Raw genomic sequence first — 16163 nt, forward strand, 5'->3', positions numbered from 1 at the left:
GATTGGTTTCGGCGGCTTGAAGGATCTCCTGTTCTATATCCCACTGGATAGGAGCGACAATTAGAGGATCTTTGATTATGGGTTCATCATGGTATTCAGAGGTTTCATCGTCTGAGAGGCGGGACAGAGCATCTGCTTTGATGTTTTTTGAGCCAGGGATATAGGTGACTTGGAAGTCGAATCGGGTGAAAAACAGCGCCCATCTTGCCTGTCTAGGGTTCACACGTTTACAGGAACGGATATATTCCAGGTTTTTGTGATCGGTGATGACGGTGAAAGGATGTTTTGCGCCTTCAAGCCAGTGTCTCCATTCTTCTAGCGCGGCTTTCATGGCGAGGAGTTCTCGGTTTCCCACATCGTAGTTCCGTTCAGCGGAGTTGAGCTTGCGAGAATAGAAGGCACAGGGATGGAGCTTCTTAGTGACTAGGGATCTTTGAGACAGGATGGCTCCAATTCCAGTGTTGGATGCGTCAATTTCAACTACAAAAGGTTGCTCGGGATCAGGATGACGCAGAATGGGTGCACTGGAGAAGCGAGTTTTGAGCTGAGTAAATGCTCGGACAGCGTCTGGGTTCCATTTAAGGCGAGCGTTGTTGGCTTTTACCATGGCGGTCAGTGGAGCAGCGACTGAACTGAAGTTTCTTATGAATCGCCTGTAGAAGTTAGCAAAGCCCAGAAATCGTTGTAGTTGCCTGATGGTTTCGGGTTGTGGCCATTGTGTCACGGAGTCGACCTTTTGCTGGTCCATGGCCACGCCTTCTGGACTAATGATGTAACCAAGGAATGAGATGCAGGTCTGATGGAATTCGCACTTGGAGCTCTTTGCATACAGCTGGTTTTGAATGAGGCGTTTGAGCACTGCCCGGACGTGCTGGATATGCTCAGATAGCGAATTGGAGTAGACCAGGATGTCGTCAATATACACTATGACCCACTTGTTGAGCATGTCTCTAAATACCTCATTTACAAATGCCTGGAACACGGAAGGACTGTTTGCTAGGCCGAAGGGCATAACGAGGTATTCATAGTGGCCGTCGATTGTAGAGAACCCGGTTTTCCACTCGTCTCCCTGTCGTATGCGGATGAGGTTAAATGCACTACGAAGGTCCAACTTAGTGAAATACTGGGCGGATCGGAGTTGCTCAAGGGCGGCTGGAACCAATGGCAATGGGTAGCGGTATTTAACTGTGATCTCATTTAAGCCTCGGTAATCAATGCATGGGCGCAAGCTGCCATCCTTCTTCTTGACGAAGAAAAAGCCTGCTGAAGCGGGTGAAGTAGATGGTCGAATGAAGCCCTTTTCTAGCTCCTCAGAGATGTAACTCTTCATAGCTTCAGTTTCAGGTTGAGAGAGGGGGAAAATGCGACCACGAGGGGGCGTGGTGCCGGGTAGCAGTTCGATGGTACAGTCATTCTCACGATGTGGAGGGAGCTTGGTAGCCTTCTGTTTATTAAATGCCTCAATTAAATCATGATAAGCATCAGGAACATGACAGAGTTCAGAGTTCCTGGACAGGGGAAACAGAATGCAGACATTGGGTAAAGCATTGATTGCTCCATTTTGTGATCTCACCAGTTCTCCAAGAGACTTGAGGGTCATGCTGTTGTAGCCATGGTAGCCCAAGAATTACAGAGTGTTTGGGGGAGTTGATGGCAAGAAGGGAAATCTCCTCTTCATGGAGAGAGCCTGTTTGAAGAGAGATTGGCTGAGTCTGGAATTTTATACGTCCTTCTCCCAAAGGGCGCCCGTCTACAGCAGTGATGGCTATGGAGGAATCACAGGAGGTTAAAGGAATAGAGTGAGTGGTGGCAAACGTGTAATCAATAAAGTTGCCAGCGGCTCCTGAATCGATCATGGCCATCGTCTCAATCTCATCTCCATTGCTTCTCAGAGTGACAGGCAAATTCACAACATTATTAGTGGTAGTGAACATAGTGGTTGCACTCACCGAGAGGGTTTTAGGGAGAGGCTTGTTGGGACATAAAACCTTCGTATGACCTGGAAGTCCGCAATAAATGCACAGGTGATTTCTTCTCCGTCGTTCTCGCTCCTCTGGGTTCAGGCGGGTTCTACCCAGTTGCATGGGTTCAGCGGAGGTTTCAGGGGATACAGGACTGGAAGCAATTGAGCATAGCGGATTGCGAGTGCGGAGGAGAGTGTCTAACCTTATGGAAAGCTCGATTAGTTGATCCAGTGTTTTTCCCTCGTCACGACATGCCATCTCTCGCTGCAATTCTGGTCTTAGAGCCTTTCTGTAGAGCGTGGCAAGCGGATCATCAGCCCAGCCAGTTTGCGCTGCCAAGGTGCGGAACTGCAGGGCGAACTCAGCTGCGGAGCGATCTCCCTGTTGGATACACAATAGCTCCTCGCCAGCGTTACGACCACCCTCCGGATGATCGAACACAGTGCAGAAACGTTTGAGAAAGTCATTAAACGAGGGAAATATAGGGGTACTGTCTGGCCAAACTGCAGTAGCCCAGTCTAGCGCTTTCCCAGTGAGCAGAGAGCACACAAAAGCAATTTTCCCATTCTCGTCCTTAAACAGATGGGGCTGTTGGGCGATGAACAGTTTACATTGCAGTAGGAAGCCTTTACATTTTGCTGGGTTACCTGAGAACTTGTCAGGAAAAGCCAATCGAACTCCGGAAGTCATCGGGGGTTGTGCAACAACAAGTGGACTTGGAGAGTAGTTGGCGGTGGGTTGCGCAGTGGCAGCAGCTTGCAGGTTTTGGAGGGATTTCACCAGTTCGTCTGTTAACTGAGTTAGATGTGTTAGTTGTTGTTGGTGTGTTGACAATACCTGAGCTTGTGTTGTGACTTCGTGAGACAAAACCTGGATGGCTGCGGGATCCGTGTTGGGCGAAGTCTTCTGTAACGGGGAGACTGACACGGAGGGATCCATTTTGCAGTATTTATTAAGTCACACTTAAACATCAACAACTCGCACGGCTGTGCGAACATACAACATACACATCAACGATGATTAGCAGATAACAGAGGCAGAGTGATTACCAGGCTTGTGTCAAAGGCAGGCAGCGTGATTCAGAGTCCGTGTAACAGGCTTTGGTCAGGGGCAGGCAGCGAGAATCAGAGTCCGTGTAACAGGCTTTGGTCAGGGGCAGGCAGAAGACAGAGCAGAGTCGTGAAACGGGCTGAAGTGGTAAACGGGAGATCAGGCAGGATAGAACGCTCAGAAATGCTGGCCGGGGCTAAACAAGACTTCGCACTGAAGTGTGTGTGTGAGCTGCTTATATATGGTACGTGGGTCATTAGTGGAATGGAGAACAGGTGTGCTGGGATCAGGGTGAAATGGATGACGTAATGGTTAGAAGTCCGGAGATGGTGACCTCTGCTGGTCAGCGAGGGGAATGACTGGGACCGAGTCGGTGACAATTTATTACAAATAAAAATAAAGTAAAACACAAATGAGCTTATAAATATTACTGTTTATTATTAATTAATATTATAAAATAATAATAATATAAAATATCAACAATATTAAAAATAAAGTAAAACACAAATGAGCTCATAAACAGTTAACCTGCAGTATAAAACATAAATATAGTATTATATTTAATATATATGATGATAAATATATTAAATTATTGTTATAAACACATAAAAGACAAAAATATATATAAAGGATCTTTAATAAATGTTATTGGACAGGAGGTGAGGTTAAAAACAATAAAGAAAAAAATATGAAAAATTAAATGTCATTTACTTAATATTAAAATAAATTATTATTATTATCCAAATACATTTATATGATTATTTAATATTATTATGAACAACATGTAATAAACATTATCATAAACAATTTTGAGATGTATTACAAATGCCTAAAACATAAAGAAATGTTTAATAAAGGCAATTGGGTGGGAGAGGTGGGCTTCATAATGTCTAGTGTACTTTTATTCAGGCATGATTTATTAAAAATAAAAGTAAAACACAAATAAGCTTATAAATATTACTATTTATTATTTATTATTAATATAAAATATTACAAATGTATAAAATAAATGAAAACAAATGAACTTATTACTATTTATTATTAATAACGGATAATGTTAATAATAAAAAAAATAAAGTTAAACAAATGAGCTTATAAACATTACTATTTATTATTAATTAATAATATAAAATAATACTAATACAAAAAGCTATTGGACAGGAGGTGAGGTTATAAAATAATAATAAAAAAATAAAAATTAAATGTCAATTCTCAATATTATAATATATGGTTATTATCCAAATACATTGATATAATTATTTAATATTTTTATGAACAACATGTAATAAACATTTTAATAAACAATTTTGAGATGTATTACAATTGCCTAAAACATAAAGAAATGTTAAATAAAGGCAATTGGGTGGGAGAGGTGGGCTTTATAATGTCTAGTGTACTTTTATTCAGGCTTCATTTTTTAAAAAGAAAATTAAAGTAATACACAAATGATCTTCTAAATATTACTATTTATTACTAATAATAATATTAAATATTGTTTCCCAGTACTGGGTTGCAGCTGGAAGGGCATCCGCTGTGTAAAACACATGCTGGATAAGGTAGCGGTTCATTCCACTGTGGCGACCCTTTGATAAATAAAGGGACAAAGCCAAAGGAATATGAATAAATGGAAATAAAATATTAATAAATAAAACAACACAGTAAAACACAAATGATCTTATAAACAGTTAACCTGCAGTATAATACATAATTACATTATTGAGTTTAATATATATTATAATAAATATATAAATGATATTTTATTATTAATACACAAATGATGAAGGAAAATATATAAAGGATCTTTATTAAATGTTATTGGACAGAAGGTGAGTTTTTTTGAGGTAATAATTTAAATGAAATTTTATTAACATTATAATCATAATTGTTATCCACTTTAATATGATCATTTAATATTATGAACAATATGTATATTATATTATATTATATATATAATAAACCATTTAATGTGTATTAAAATTGACTAAAACATAAAGAAATGTTTAATAAAGGAAATTGGGTGGGAGAGGTGGGCTTTATAATGTCTAGTGTACTTTTATTCAGACATTCTGAGTGTGCCTCTCACAGGTGAGAGTTTAATGTGTCTTTATGACACGAAATACATCAAATATTTTGGTGTTACTATATTTTTGTATACATATGTTTGTGTTGTTTAAAAGTAAATGTAAAAAGTAAGCTTATCAAATGATGTTCCACACTGGTACTAGTTAAAATGACACTATATTTGTTCAGTACTAGAGCTGTCAAACCATTAATCACTATTAATAGCATCCGAGATACCAGTTTGTATTTAATAATACATTAGCGTATACAGTACACACACACACACACACACACACACACACACACACACACACACACACACACACAGTTGAAGTCAGAATTATTCGCCCTCCTGTGAATTGTTTTTTCCTTTTTCAAATATTTAACAAATTATGATTAATAGAACTAGAAAATTTTCACAGTATTTCTTATATTTTTTGTTCTGTAGAATTATTGGTAATATTTCAACTGTAATAAAAGCAGTTTTTACATCTTTTGAAAACCATTTTAAGGTCAATGTTATTAGCTCCTTTAAGCAATATTTTTTCGATTGTCTACAGAACAAACAATCTTTATACAAGGACTTCCCTAATTAGGCCTTTAAATGTCACTTTAGGCTGGATAGTATCTTGAACAATATCTAGCAAAATATTATTTACTGTCATCATGGCAAAGATAAAATAAATCAGTTATTAGAAATGAGTTATCAAAACTATTATGTTTAGAAATGTGTTAAACAGAAATTAATGACAAAAATATACAGAAGCTCTAATAATTTAGGAGGGCTAATAACTGACTTCAACTAGATACACAGAAATACACAGTACACACACACACACACACACACACACACACACACACACACACACACACACACACACATACACATATATTTGTTTCACAAATATGAACTTTTGTTTTGAATACACTAATGGTTTGACAGCACTATTCAGATCATATATTTCTGTGAAAAACCATAAACAAAAATATAATCAATCTAAAACCGTAATAAGGAAATAAATAGCAAATAAATACAGTAATATATTATAATTCAATAAATAACTATTATTAAAAGAGATGTAATCATGCTCATAAATGTTTCATATTATTGTTATTGATATGAGTAATATAAGCTACAATACGCTAATTATAATTTAGTTTTACATAAATATTTAAAATATTATTGGGCGGGAGAGGTGTGCTTTATAATGTCTAGTGAAATATCACAGGACAGACTTAATGATCAATCTTGTGTTCTAATAATCTATATTGAGTCATTCTTATTATAATATAAAGGTGTTTTAGATGAAGTTGCACACATAGTGGTTAAAACAGCAACTGCATACACAACTAAGTGACCATAATGCTTAGTTCCTATTTATGTTTTTACATCCTTAATAAATAATATTTAAATATAATATAAATTCATAATTTATAACATTAAAACATTAAAATTAGGGTAAAACACAAATTATCTTTTAAATATTACTATTTATCATTCATTAATAATATAAAACATAAAAAATATAAAAATAAAGTAAAATACAAATGTGCTTATAAATATGACCTTTTATTATTACAGTTTTTCTCAGTGGCTTTGGTGCGTTTCTCACAACACTATTTACATTTGCACAACAGTTAATGCATTTCTCAAAACAATTAATCATTTGTACACATCATAGTAGCAGTTTCTCATTCCTTTCAACAAATTGCAAATGCTTTTGGACATGCATCAATTGTTTTCATACAACTCTCTGCTGATTTATAACATTATCATTTGCTTATGTCATGTCAGTAACTGAACTTGTGAATGCTGAATAGTCATTCCGTATAAAACTAATAGTCCTCATTTCATTACTTGGGTCATTATATACACAAATGTTGAACTAGTTGTCACAATCTGTCAAGCTAATTTTATTAAATGTTTTTAAGTCTTTTTTTTTTCCTAAGAATGTCTTTTTAATTGAACAATTTCCTGAATGATTTACAGATACAGTATATGCTGCAGGTTCAGATCCAATATGTTCTGCAATATTGTTTACAGTTGTGCACAGCTCTACCCAAAGGAAGTTTCTGTTTGTTGTAAATAAGGGTGTGTTTATTCTTTTGCACAATGCTGTGAATAAATTAGAATTGCAAAGAGCAAATGCAGTAAAACTGTGAAACATACATATTCAGTGTCTTGTACTCAGATACTTCAGTAAATGCAGTGATGTCTAACTTTACTGTAGTTTTCAGATGGCTGTGCAAATAGTATAAAGTGCTGTCTTGAGCATTTTCAGGAAGTGTCACCAACATCTGACTTTTTTGCATTGGAACAAATATACAGAGTAAACTGTCATAATGAAAACAGGACAAAGTCATTTGACTATCTTGTCAGGACTTTCAATGGTGTCAGGACTTTTCATCTTAATGATACAGACACTTTTATTGACATCAATATTTGCTTTTGAGAAATGAGCTCTCCATTTTGAGCAAGTGACACGCTTTTGCAGGTTATCAAGGTTTTGCAGTTTGTACTAATTGACTTGTGAAATGCATAAACTGTTGTGCAAATGTAAATAGTGTTGTGAGAAATGCACCAAAGTCACTGAGAAAAACTGTAATTAATAATATAAAAAATATCATTATTAAAAATAAGTAAAACACAAGTGAGCTCATAAACAGTTAACCAGCAGTATAATACATACTTATATAATTGTATTCATTATATATTATAATAAATATATTAAATTATATTTTGTTATAAATGCAAAAAAGACAAAAAGATTTATAAAGGATCTTTATTAAATGTTATGGGACAGAAGGTGAGGTTAAAAAATAATAAATAAAAAAAAAACTATAAAAAATTCAATTACCCATACATTAATATGATCATTTAATATTATTATGAACTGCATGTAATAAACATTATAATAAACAATTTTGAGATGTATTACAATTGCCTAAAACATAAAGAAATGTTTAATAAAGGCAATTGGGTGGGAGAGGTGGGCTTTATAATGTCTAGTGTACTTTTATTCAGGCATCATTTATTACAAATAAAAATAAAGTAAAACACAAATGAGCTTATAAATATTACTATTTATAATTAATCCTAATATAGATCATATCGATTTAAACACATTTTATACATATAAATACATCAATTATATTAGTGACATCCTTTATAAAGTAAGTTATTGAGCGGGAGGTGGGCTTATAGAAGTGTATTAATAAAGAATGTAAACAGTAAATAAAACAATAAATAAACCCAACACAATAAAGAAGTAGATCATGCATAAATGCTCATAAATATTACTTATTAGGAATGGAAAAATATCCTATTTTAAAAATAAAATATTTTTTATTATAATTATATAAAAGCCAGTTACTAATATATAATAATATAATATACAATAAAATATATAGAGCATAACATGTTTAGTGCATGTGTTAACCCAATTTTAGTACAAATTTGAGCATATTTATGTCTAAAAATCAAACTATAAAGACCAAAAATTATAAATTAATACAAAAATAAATGTATAAATAAGAAATATAATAATATACACAGCTGAAGTCAGAATTATTAGCCCTCCTGTATATTTTTTCCACTAATTTCCATTTAACAGAGAGATTTATTTCAACATTTCATAATAGTTAGAATACTAGATTAATTAAAAATATAAACATAATAGTTTTAATAACTTATTTCTAATGTTTCTTTTATTGTTGCCATGATGACAGTACATAACATTTTTCAGAATACTGGTGTTCCACTTAAAGTGACATTTATAGGCTTAACTAGGTTAACTATTGTATAACAGTGGTGTGTTCTGTAGACAATCAAAAATAAATTGTTTAAGGGGCTAATAATATCAATCTTAAAAATAGTTATAAAAACAACTAAAGCTGCTTTAATTCTAGCCAAAATAAAACGAATAAAACTTTTCCAGAAAAAATAAAATATAATAATTCTCACTTCAACTGTATATAAAGAAATAAATGAATTTTATCATTTAAATATTCTAAAGAAACACAAATACATAAATAATAGTTGTTGTTATTATCATTATTTATATGTAATATTAATTGTAATATATAAATATTGTATGTGTTATTAATGCATAAACTAATTTAAAAGTTCTTTAATGAAAATGTATCGGGCGGGAGGTGGGCCTGATCTTTAGTGAAGTTTTATTTACACACTAACTGAAAAATCTACAATATAACAAAGATAAAAATACGATGATAAAATAGGAAACTGTTATAATAAACGCACTAGTAAATATGCTTTCTAACTGCATAAATCATTTAATTTAACATTTTAATCAAAACGATTGAGGCATCACTTTTCATTTATCACTTCACCCCGCTAGTTTTTTGTTGTTGCAGGTTATTTCTTCTGTTATTTTAAATGTAATATTATATTTATGTACTGTATTGTGTGTGTGAATATGAACTAATGAATGTAAAAGTTGTTTTGTGAAAGTGTTTGTTTTAAAATATAATAAAAAGGTCAATAAAATTCTGCTGTTTTTGTTTTCTTTGTTGTCCAATAATGAAAGCACATATATACTGATGGAGAGTTTGACATTCATGACTAAATTGTCTGTCCTGCTCTCTGCCTCACACTACATTTACACACATTATATTTACTTTCATTTATCAGACATGTTTCCACCCATTTTTATCCTCAGTTTGGAATATCACATAAAAACTGCTTAATGGATTGACAAAAATGTTGCTTAAACTGCAGGATAAACTTTTTTATCCAGCGAGAAAGAAATGTGCGTTAACTACAATATAAACACATTTACCAAAAAAAATCCAACATGCGGATCAAATGCATGGCCATATTCTCTTGCAAGAAGTCATTCACAGTATGATTTATGTTTCAAGACATGTGATTGGCTGTTTTTACTGATTACCCACCAGTGTCATTAATATTTAATGACATTAAAATGACAAACCCAAGTTGTACCAGTGTAGCTGAGGTCCAGAAAAATATAATTATTTCTGTTTTAAAACTCATGACAATTAAAATGAAAATCATGTTTATGACAGATTTATGGCAAGTTACATTGTCTTGGTAATAAGTTGTCATGACAGACGGATGTATTTGTTTATGTGATGTTTCTATAAAGACAAGTCTAACAATGTCAAAGTTATTATCCTAAATGCAAATGAGCTAATGACAGGGCTCGCAAAATCTGATAGCCTGAAGTCCCGGGGCTATTGTTTTTCGGTCAAGCTACCAAAATCTATCTACACCATGGCCGGCGGGCTATCTAGATATCAATCCAGCTGAGCTCGGTTTAGATGGACTTTGGTAGCTGGGCTGTAAAACAATAGGCCCGGGACTTCAGGCTACCAGAATTTGAAGCTCTGATAAGATCTCATTCTTATTTATGACATGTTGTGATGAATCTTAAGGTTTGAATCTGATTATATATATGCACACACACACACACACCGGCCACTTTATTATATACACCTGTCCAACTGCTCATTAACACAAATTTCTAATCAGCCAATCACATGGCAGCAACTCATTGCATTTAGGCATGTAGACATGGTCAAGACGATCTGCTGCAGTTCAAACCGAGCATCAGAATGGGGAAGGGAGGGGATTTAAGTGACTTTGAAATTGGCATGCACGGTTGTTAGTGCCAGATGGGCTGGTCTGAGTATTTCAGAAACTGCTGATCTACTGGGATTTTCACGCACAACCATCTCTAGGCAGTGGCACCTGCAGCCGTACGGCTGTACGCACTGTGCGTACCTGCCATGAGAGGGCACGAATTAATGCTGTTTTATTTATTTATTCATTTTTAACATAATTTAAACTGATTATAAACTGTGTACATTACAATAAAATGACAAGCAAGCGAAAATATGAGTAAATTAAAGTGTGCGTTTGGATGTTTTAAAGTGTATGTAGCCTTCTTGCATGGCGGGGGATGGATAAAAAGAAATCTATTGGCTCTAGTTTTGAAAAAAAATTACAATTCAGATAGCTATTGTTTAAAACAAGATTCGAAATAAGTAAACGCTCCTTAGAACAGCTAAACTTTATTAAGACATTTGCCAAAAGGCTTAAAAATAATGAGACCAATATTGATTACCCACATGGTGTGGAGACCGCAGTCTCAGCACCTGAGCCGCTGGAACTTCAGGCCCAGCCCTCATTAGACGATCCAGCAGCAAGCTGCTCGGCCTCCTCGCATGGAACCGTTACTTATGGACCCGCTACTCGCATGGAACCTCCTGTTTGCCTTTTTACCAGCCCACAGGTACCTGCTACTTGCTGCCCGGTTACAACAATAAAAGGCGTTAAACTCGCTGCACTGCAGAGTAGATTCAGACCACCCAGAGACTGGATCGCTCCGTCAAGATCCATTTTTGGGAAACAAAGGAAAATCCCTGATGAGTTTTTAATGAGACTTTATATCCAACCCTGAAATACAGCTTATCACAGGATGGTCTGTTTTGTGTGCTCTGTGTACTTTTCTCCTCCGGCGTCATGACTCTCCAGACAAAGCCATTAAGTGACTGGAGTAATGTGAAAAAAAATGTCACAAAGCACCTGTCCACTCCAGCACATCGGAGCTCTCAGTAACGTGCAGCAGATTTTTTAAGTGTGTGTACAGGAAAGACGCAATCAATTTGTACAGCATTAGATCATTCCCACCAAGAAACAACAGAACGCAACAAGTATGGTGTAAAAGCAATAATTGATTTAATTAAATATTTGCAGACAGTAAAATATACCTCTCAGAGGTCATAGAGACAAACGCAGCAATTTTCATGCGTTTCTTAACTTCTGTGCAGTTGGTAATTTAACTTTAAAACAGTATTTGCAGCTTGTACCTTTAAATGCAAATTACTGTGGGCATCAAATACCTAAAAAAAAACATTGAGTTGTGTGGGAAACAGATTCAGAACACAACTATTGAGAAATGCAAACAAGCTCAGTGGTTCTCTCTGCTGTCGGATGAAACAGCTGACATCAGCAATTTAAAACGCTAACAAAATCACTGCTGGAGAAGCTACAACAAATGAAATTACAACCTTGCAATATGGTGGGACAGGGGTATGATGGTGCTGGGAACATAAGTGGCAAGGTGCGAGGTGTTAAAGCCAACATTAAACAGCTGTTGTCACGTTTAGCGTGATCAAATCAGAAACAAAAGAACGGGAACAAAAGGTTGCGGATTCAAGTGCAGATTTTAATATAATATAGTGCAGAAACAGTGACAAAAAATCCAAAATACAAAGTAGCAAAATAACAAACAAACAACAAAACAAGAAACTAAGACAGATTAACACAAACTAGACTTTAACAGGATACAAGAACAAGATCAGGAACAACAACTCGGAATATCAGACTTACTGGAAACTGGAGACAAGAAAGACAAAAGACGCGATGACAAACAGTGGTGGAATGATAGAATATATAGTCCAGATAATCAACAAAAAATGGAGACAGCTATGAATACAATCAGTGTATGTGTTCCGGTGTATGCGCGTGGTATGTATAGAGTTGTAGTCTTTTTGGGCACTGTAGTTCATACTCTGAGTCCATTGAACTACAGCGACCTCAGGTGGTTACTGACAGTCGTGACAGCTGTATCCTGCTGCCACTTACGTGCATTGCAGAAACAATGTGCTTAATTTGGCAATAGTGCACTCAACATGCATCCCTTTGGTTAGAAATACATTGAATGCTGTACAAAACATTGTGTCGTTCATAACAGCTTCACCAAAACGGCTGCAAATCTTTTTAGGTGAAAGCAGCACAAAACAGCGTTTAAAAAAGTTTTCAGACTCGTGCTGGTCTCAGCGTGATGTGTGCATTAGCACTGTCATCCAAAACTACCAGCACATCTATGTGACAATGGATCAACTGAAGACTGAGGGCGACCCCAGGACCTGCAACACAGCGATGTCTCTAGGCAGAACAATGGAGTCGTTCGATTTCATTATCAGCATTATTGTCATTCAGGGATTACTACAATATCTGACGCCTCTTAGCAACAGTTTGCAAAACCCAACTTGTGATCTTCCGAGTGCTGCAAGTAATGCCGGTGCGTTAGTGACGCTGCTTCAAAACAAAAGGGAAGATGCAACGTTCTGAAAAATGTGGGATCAAGGCTGGAGCTGACTGCCAAACTTCACATCAATCCTTCGTCCCTCGCATAATAACAATTCAGACAATGCGGTCAAACACACCAGCAGCATCACCAGGGGCCTCATGTACGAAGACTTGCGTGGAAATCATACTAAAACATTGTGTACGCACAAAGCTGTAAATGTGCGTACGCAGAAAAAATTCAGATGTATGAAACAGTGCGTACGCCGAATCCCTCGCATATTCTTTGTACATGCGAATAAACGTGAAATTAAGCGCAACATGCACAAGCACAAAACCCCTCCCTGCCTCCTCCCCCTTATGAATATGCTAATGTCTCTACTTTGGCAAAACCAACTGAAAAAGCAATGGCAAAAGCAAGCAAAAAGAGAAACTTTGAACAGAATGTGAATGGGAGGTGCTCCTTTCGGAGATAGACCGGAGAAAAACTGTTATTTGGAAGTTTGTCCTCCGGAATAAACAACAAAAGAAAAAAATAGAGTGGGGAGAGTTTAGCTGATGCGGTTCACACAGTTAGGTCTGAACATCGCACTGTTTGGATTTAAAAAAGAGATAGTGAGATGTATAGGTGCAAAATGTTTTAATACTTATGCCAGTCTGAGTGGCGCAGCTAGTAAATGCATGTCATCATGTTTTGACACGTTCGAGCATGAACTTGGTTCAAATCCAGCGTCTGCTGAATTTAACCCCCCCGGTTCCTATCAGATTTTGACTACTATGAATCACAGGGAAGACAAGTAGGAATCATTAATAAGTCTGTGCATCATATTTTATTTGCACATTTATTGAATACAAATGTTTCTGATTCACATATGCAAATTCATCTTCAGATAGTGTCTTTATAGCAATGTGCGTGCAGTAGATCGCTCAGATTACATTGGGAAAACAGGCGACCGCTGCAAATTCCACTTTAATGTTGGTCAACTGTATGGTATGGAAACCTTTAATACCTGCTAGATGAACCCGTCTCATACAGCTGCCATTACACGGCTCAGACACTTTGTAGAGTGCAATTTAACACAACTGCCTCTAGGAGTCGCCAATGGAAATAAAACAGGCACGCACAAAAAGTGTGCGTACGCCAACCATAAAGCTGGCGTGGAGCTGCGCACATTCACACGTTCATTTCATCATTAGTAAATCCAAACGTGAGCCATTCAGAGCTTGAAACCTGGCGTACGCAAAGTTTTTGTGCGTACGCAGCGTTGATACATAAGCCCCAGATGAATACTGGCGACGCAATCTGATTCTTCCCTTCATAGATCACCTTGAATATGAAGTGAAAGACCGAGTTTGTCTGGCACTACCATGGTTGAAAGGCCAGTATTTCCTGGCGGACAAATCGTCAGAATTATCCGAAACAGTGTGGCACGAGATCAAAAACGACTACGGAACACTGATGCCCAATCTAGAGAGTGCTGATGTTGAACTGGAGCTGTGGAGGCAGTTTAATAATACAACACGCAGCAGCAGTGACATTTGTGAGGTTTTAAAGAACACGCCGGAATTTTTTTTCATATTTGCATTGTATACTGAAAGTCGTCCTAACTATGCCAGTGTCCACGGCCTCTGCAGAGCGATCTTTCAGTGCACTGAGGCGCCTGAAGACTTTTTTTACGCAACACCATGACAGACCAAAGGCTCACTGGACTTGCCCTTATGAATATTACAATGAGGAAGTGCTTTAACAGTTCGATATGAAGGGCGGAGGAGGTTAAACTTCAAATAGGTAAGAAAGGTTTTGTCATATTTTTATTAACCGTTTGTGAGTATTTTTGTCACACAATGCGCTTTAGTTTTGTTGTTGGTGGGTATGTATGTGTGGCCGGAGGGTGGTAGGTGTGTGGGTATGGGTTGGGAGGGGTCTGTGCGTACCTTGCAATAAAATCCTGCAGGCGCCCCTGTCTCTAGGGTTTACAGAGAGAGTTCTGAAAGAGAGAAAATATCCAGTGAGTGGCAGTTCTGTGTGAGTCTGATGAGTCTCCATTTTTGCTGCAACATTCGGATAGTCGGTCAGAATTTGGCATCAACATGAAAGCAGGACATCCTGCCTTGTATCAACAGTTCAGGCTGCTGCTGGTGGTGTAATGGTGTGGGGAATATTTTCTTGGCACACTTTGGGTCCATTAGCACCAATTGAGCATTGTGCCAATGCCACAGCCTACCCGAGTATTGTTGCTGACCAAGTCCATCCCTTTATGACCACAGAGTACCCATCTTCTGATGGCTACTTCCAGCAGGATAATGCACCATGTCATAAAACGTGAATCATCTCAGACTGGTTTGTTGAACATGACAATGAGTTTACTGTACTCAGATGGCCTCCTCAGTCACCACATCTCAATTCAATAAAGCACCATTGGGATGTGGTGGAACGGGAGATTCACATCATAGATGTGCAGCTGACAAATCTGCAGCAACTGCGTGATGTTATCATGCTAATATGGACCAAAATCTCTGAGGAATATTTCCAGTACCTTGTTAAATCTGTGCCATTAGGGATTAAGGCAGTTCTAGAAGCAAAAGTGGGTCCAACACAGTACTAGTAAGGTGTACATAATAAAGTGAACGGTGAGTGTATTTTAGCTACATAAAGCGTGAAACGTAGTCTATGTGGCAACAATATAGGAGCCTTGGTCTCTTTTCTGTGCTGTTTTCGTCAGACACAACATTAAAAGCCTTGTCCCTTTCATGAGATGTGCGCACAGTCAGCAGAGGTGCGCGATATGGCACCAGGCAAAAGAATAAATTCATCTTAACTGTGTATAAATTAAGCAGGCTTCTAAACTGAAATCTCTTCAATGAACTTGCAGCACTGACTGGAGATCCATCATAGCAGAGGGTGCAGCAGACAACAACTGTTTAATCTTGTGCATGTAAATAGAGAAAAACGACTCACTTGATTTCTATGTAGATGCGGTTGATAGACATGCGTGACTATTCACGTCTTC

At 36.7% G+C, this 16163-nt stretch overlaps 1 long non-coding RNA gene across 5 annotated transcripts in view; it reads right to left on the reverse strand.

Annotated features, from left to right (window-relative positions):
* Positions 1–16163, reverse strand: part of LOC141376557 (uncharacterized) — a 51974-nt gene that overhangs the window by 24198 nt on the left and 11613 nt on the right. The window contains exon 5 of one of the 5 annotated variants that reach the window (XR_012387060.1): positions 12271–15140. The exons of 3 other annotated variants lie outside the window; for them this stretch is intronic. This is a non-coding gene — a long non-coding RNA (uncharacterized lncRNA). Of the gene's footprint in view, positions 1–12270; positions 15141–16163 lie in introns of those variants that run through there. One more of the 5 variants, XR_012387061.1, reaches the window with a different exon arrangement.

Source organism: Danio rerio, chromosome 11 (genome assembly GCF_049306965.1).
Source record: "Danio rerio strain Tuebingen ecotype United States chromosome 11, GRCz12tu, whole genome shotgun sequence".
Classification (NCBI taxonomy): domain Eukaryota; kingdom Metazoa; phylum Chordata; class Actinopteri; order Cypriniformes; family Danionidae; genus Danio; species Danio rerio.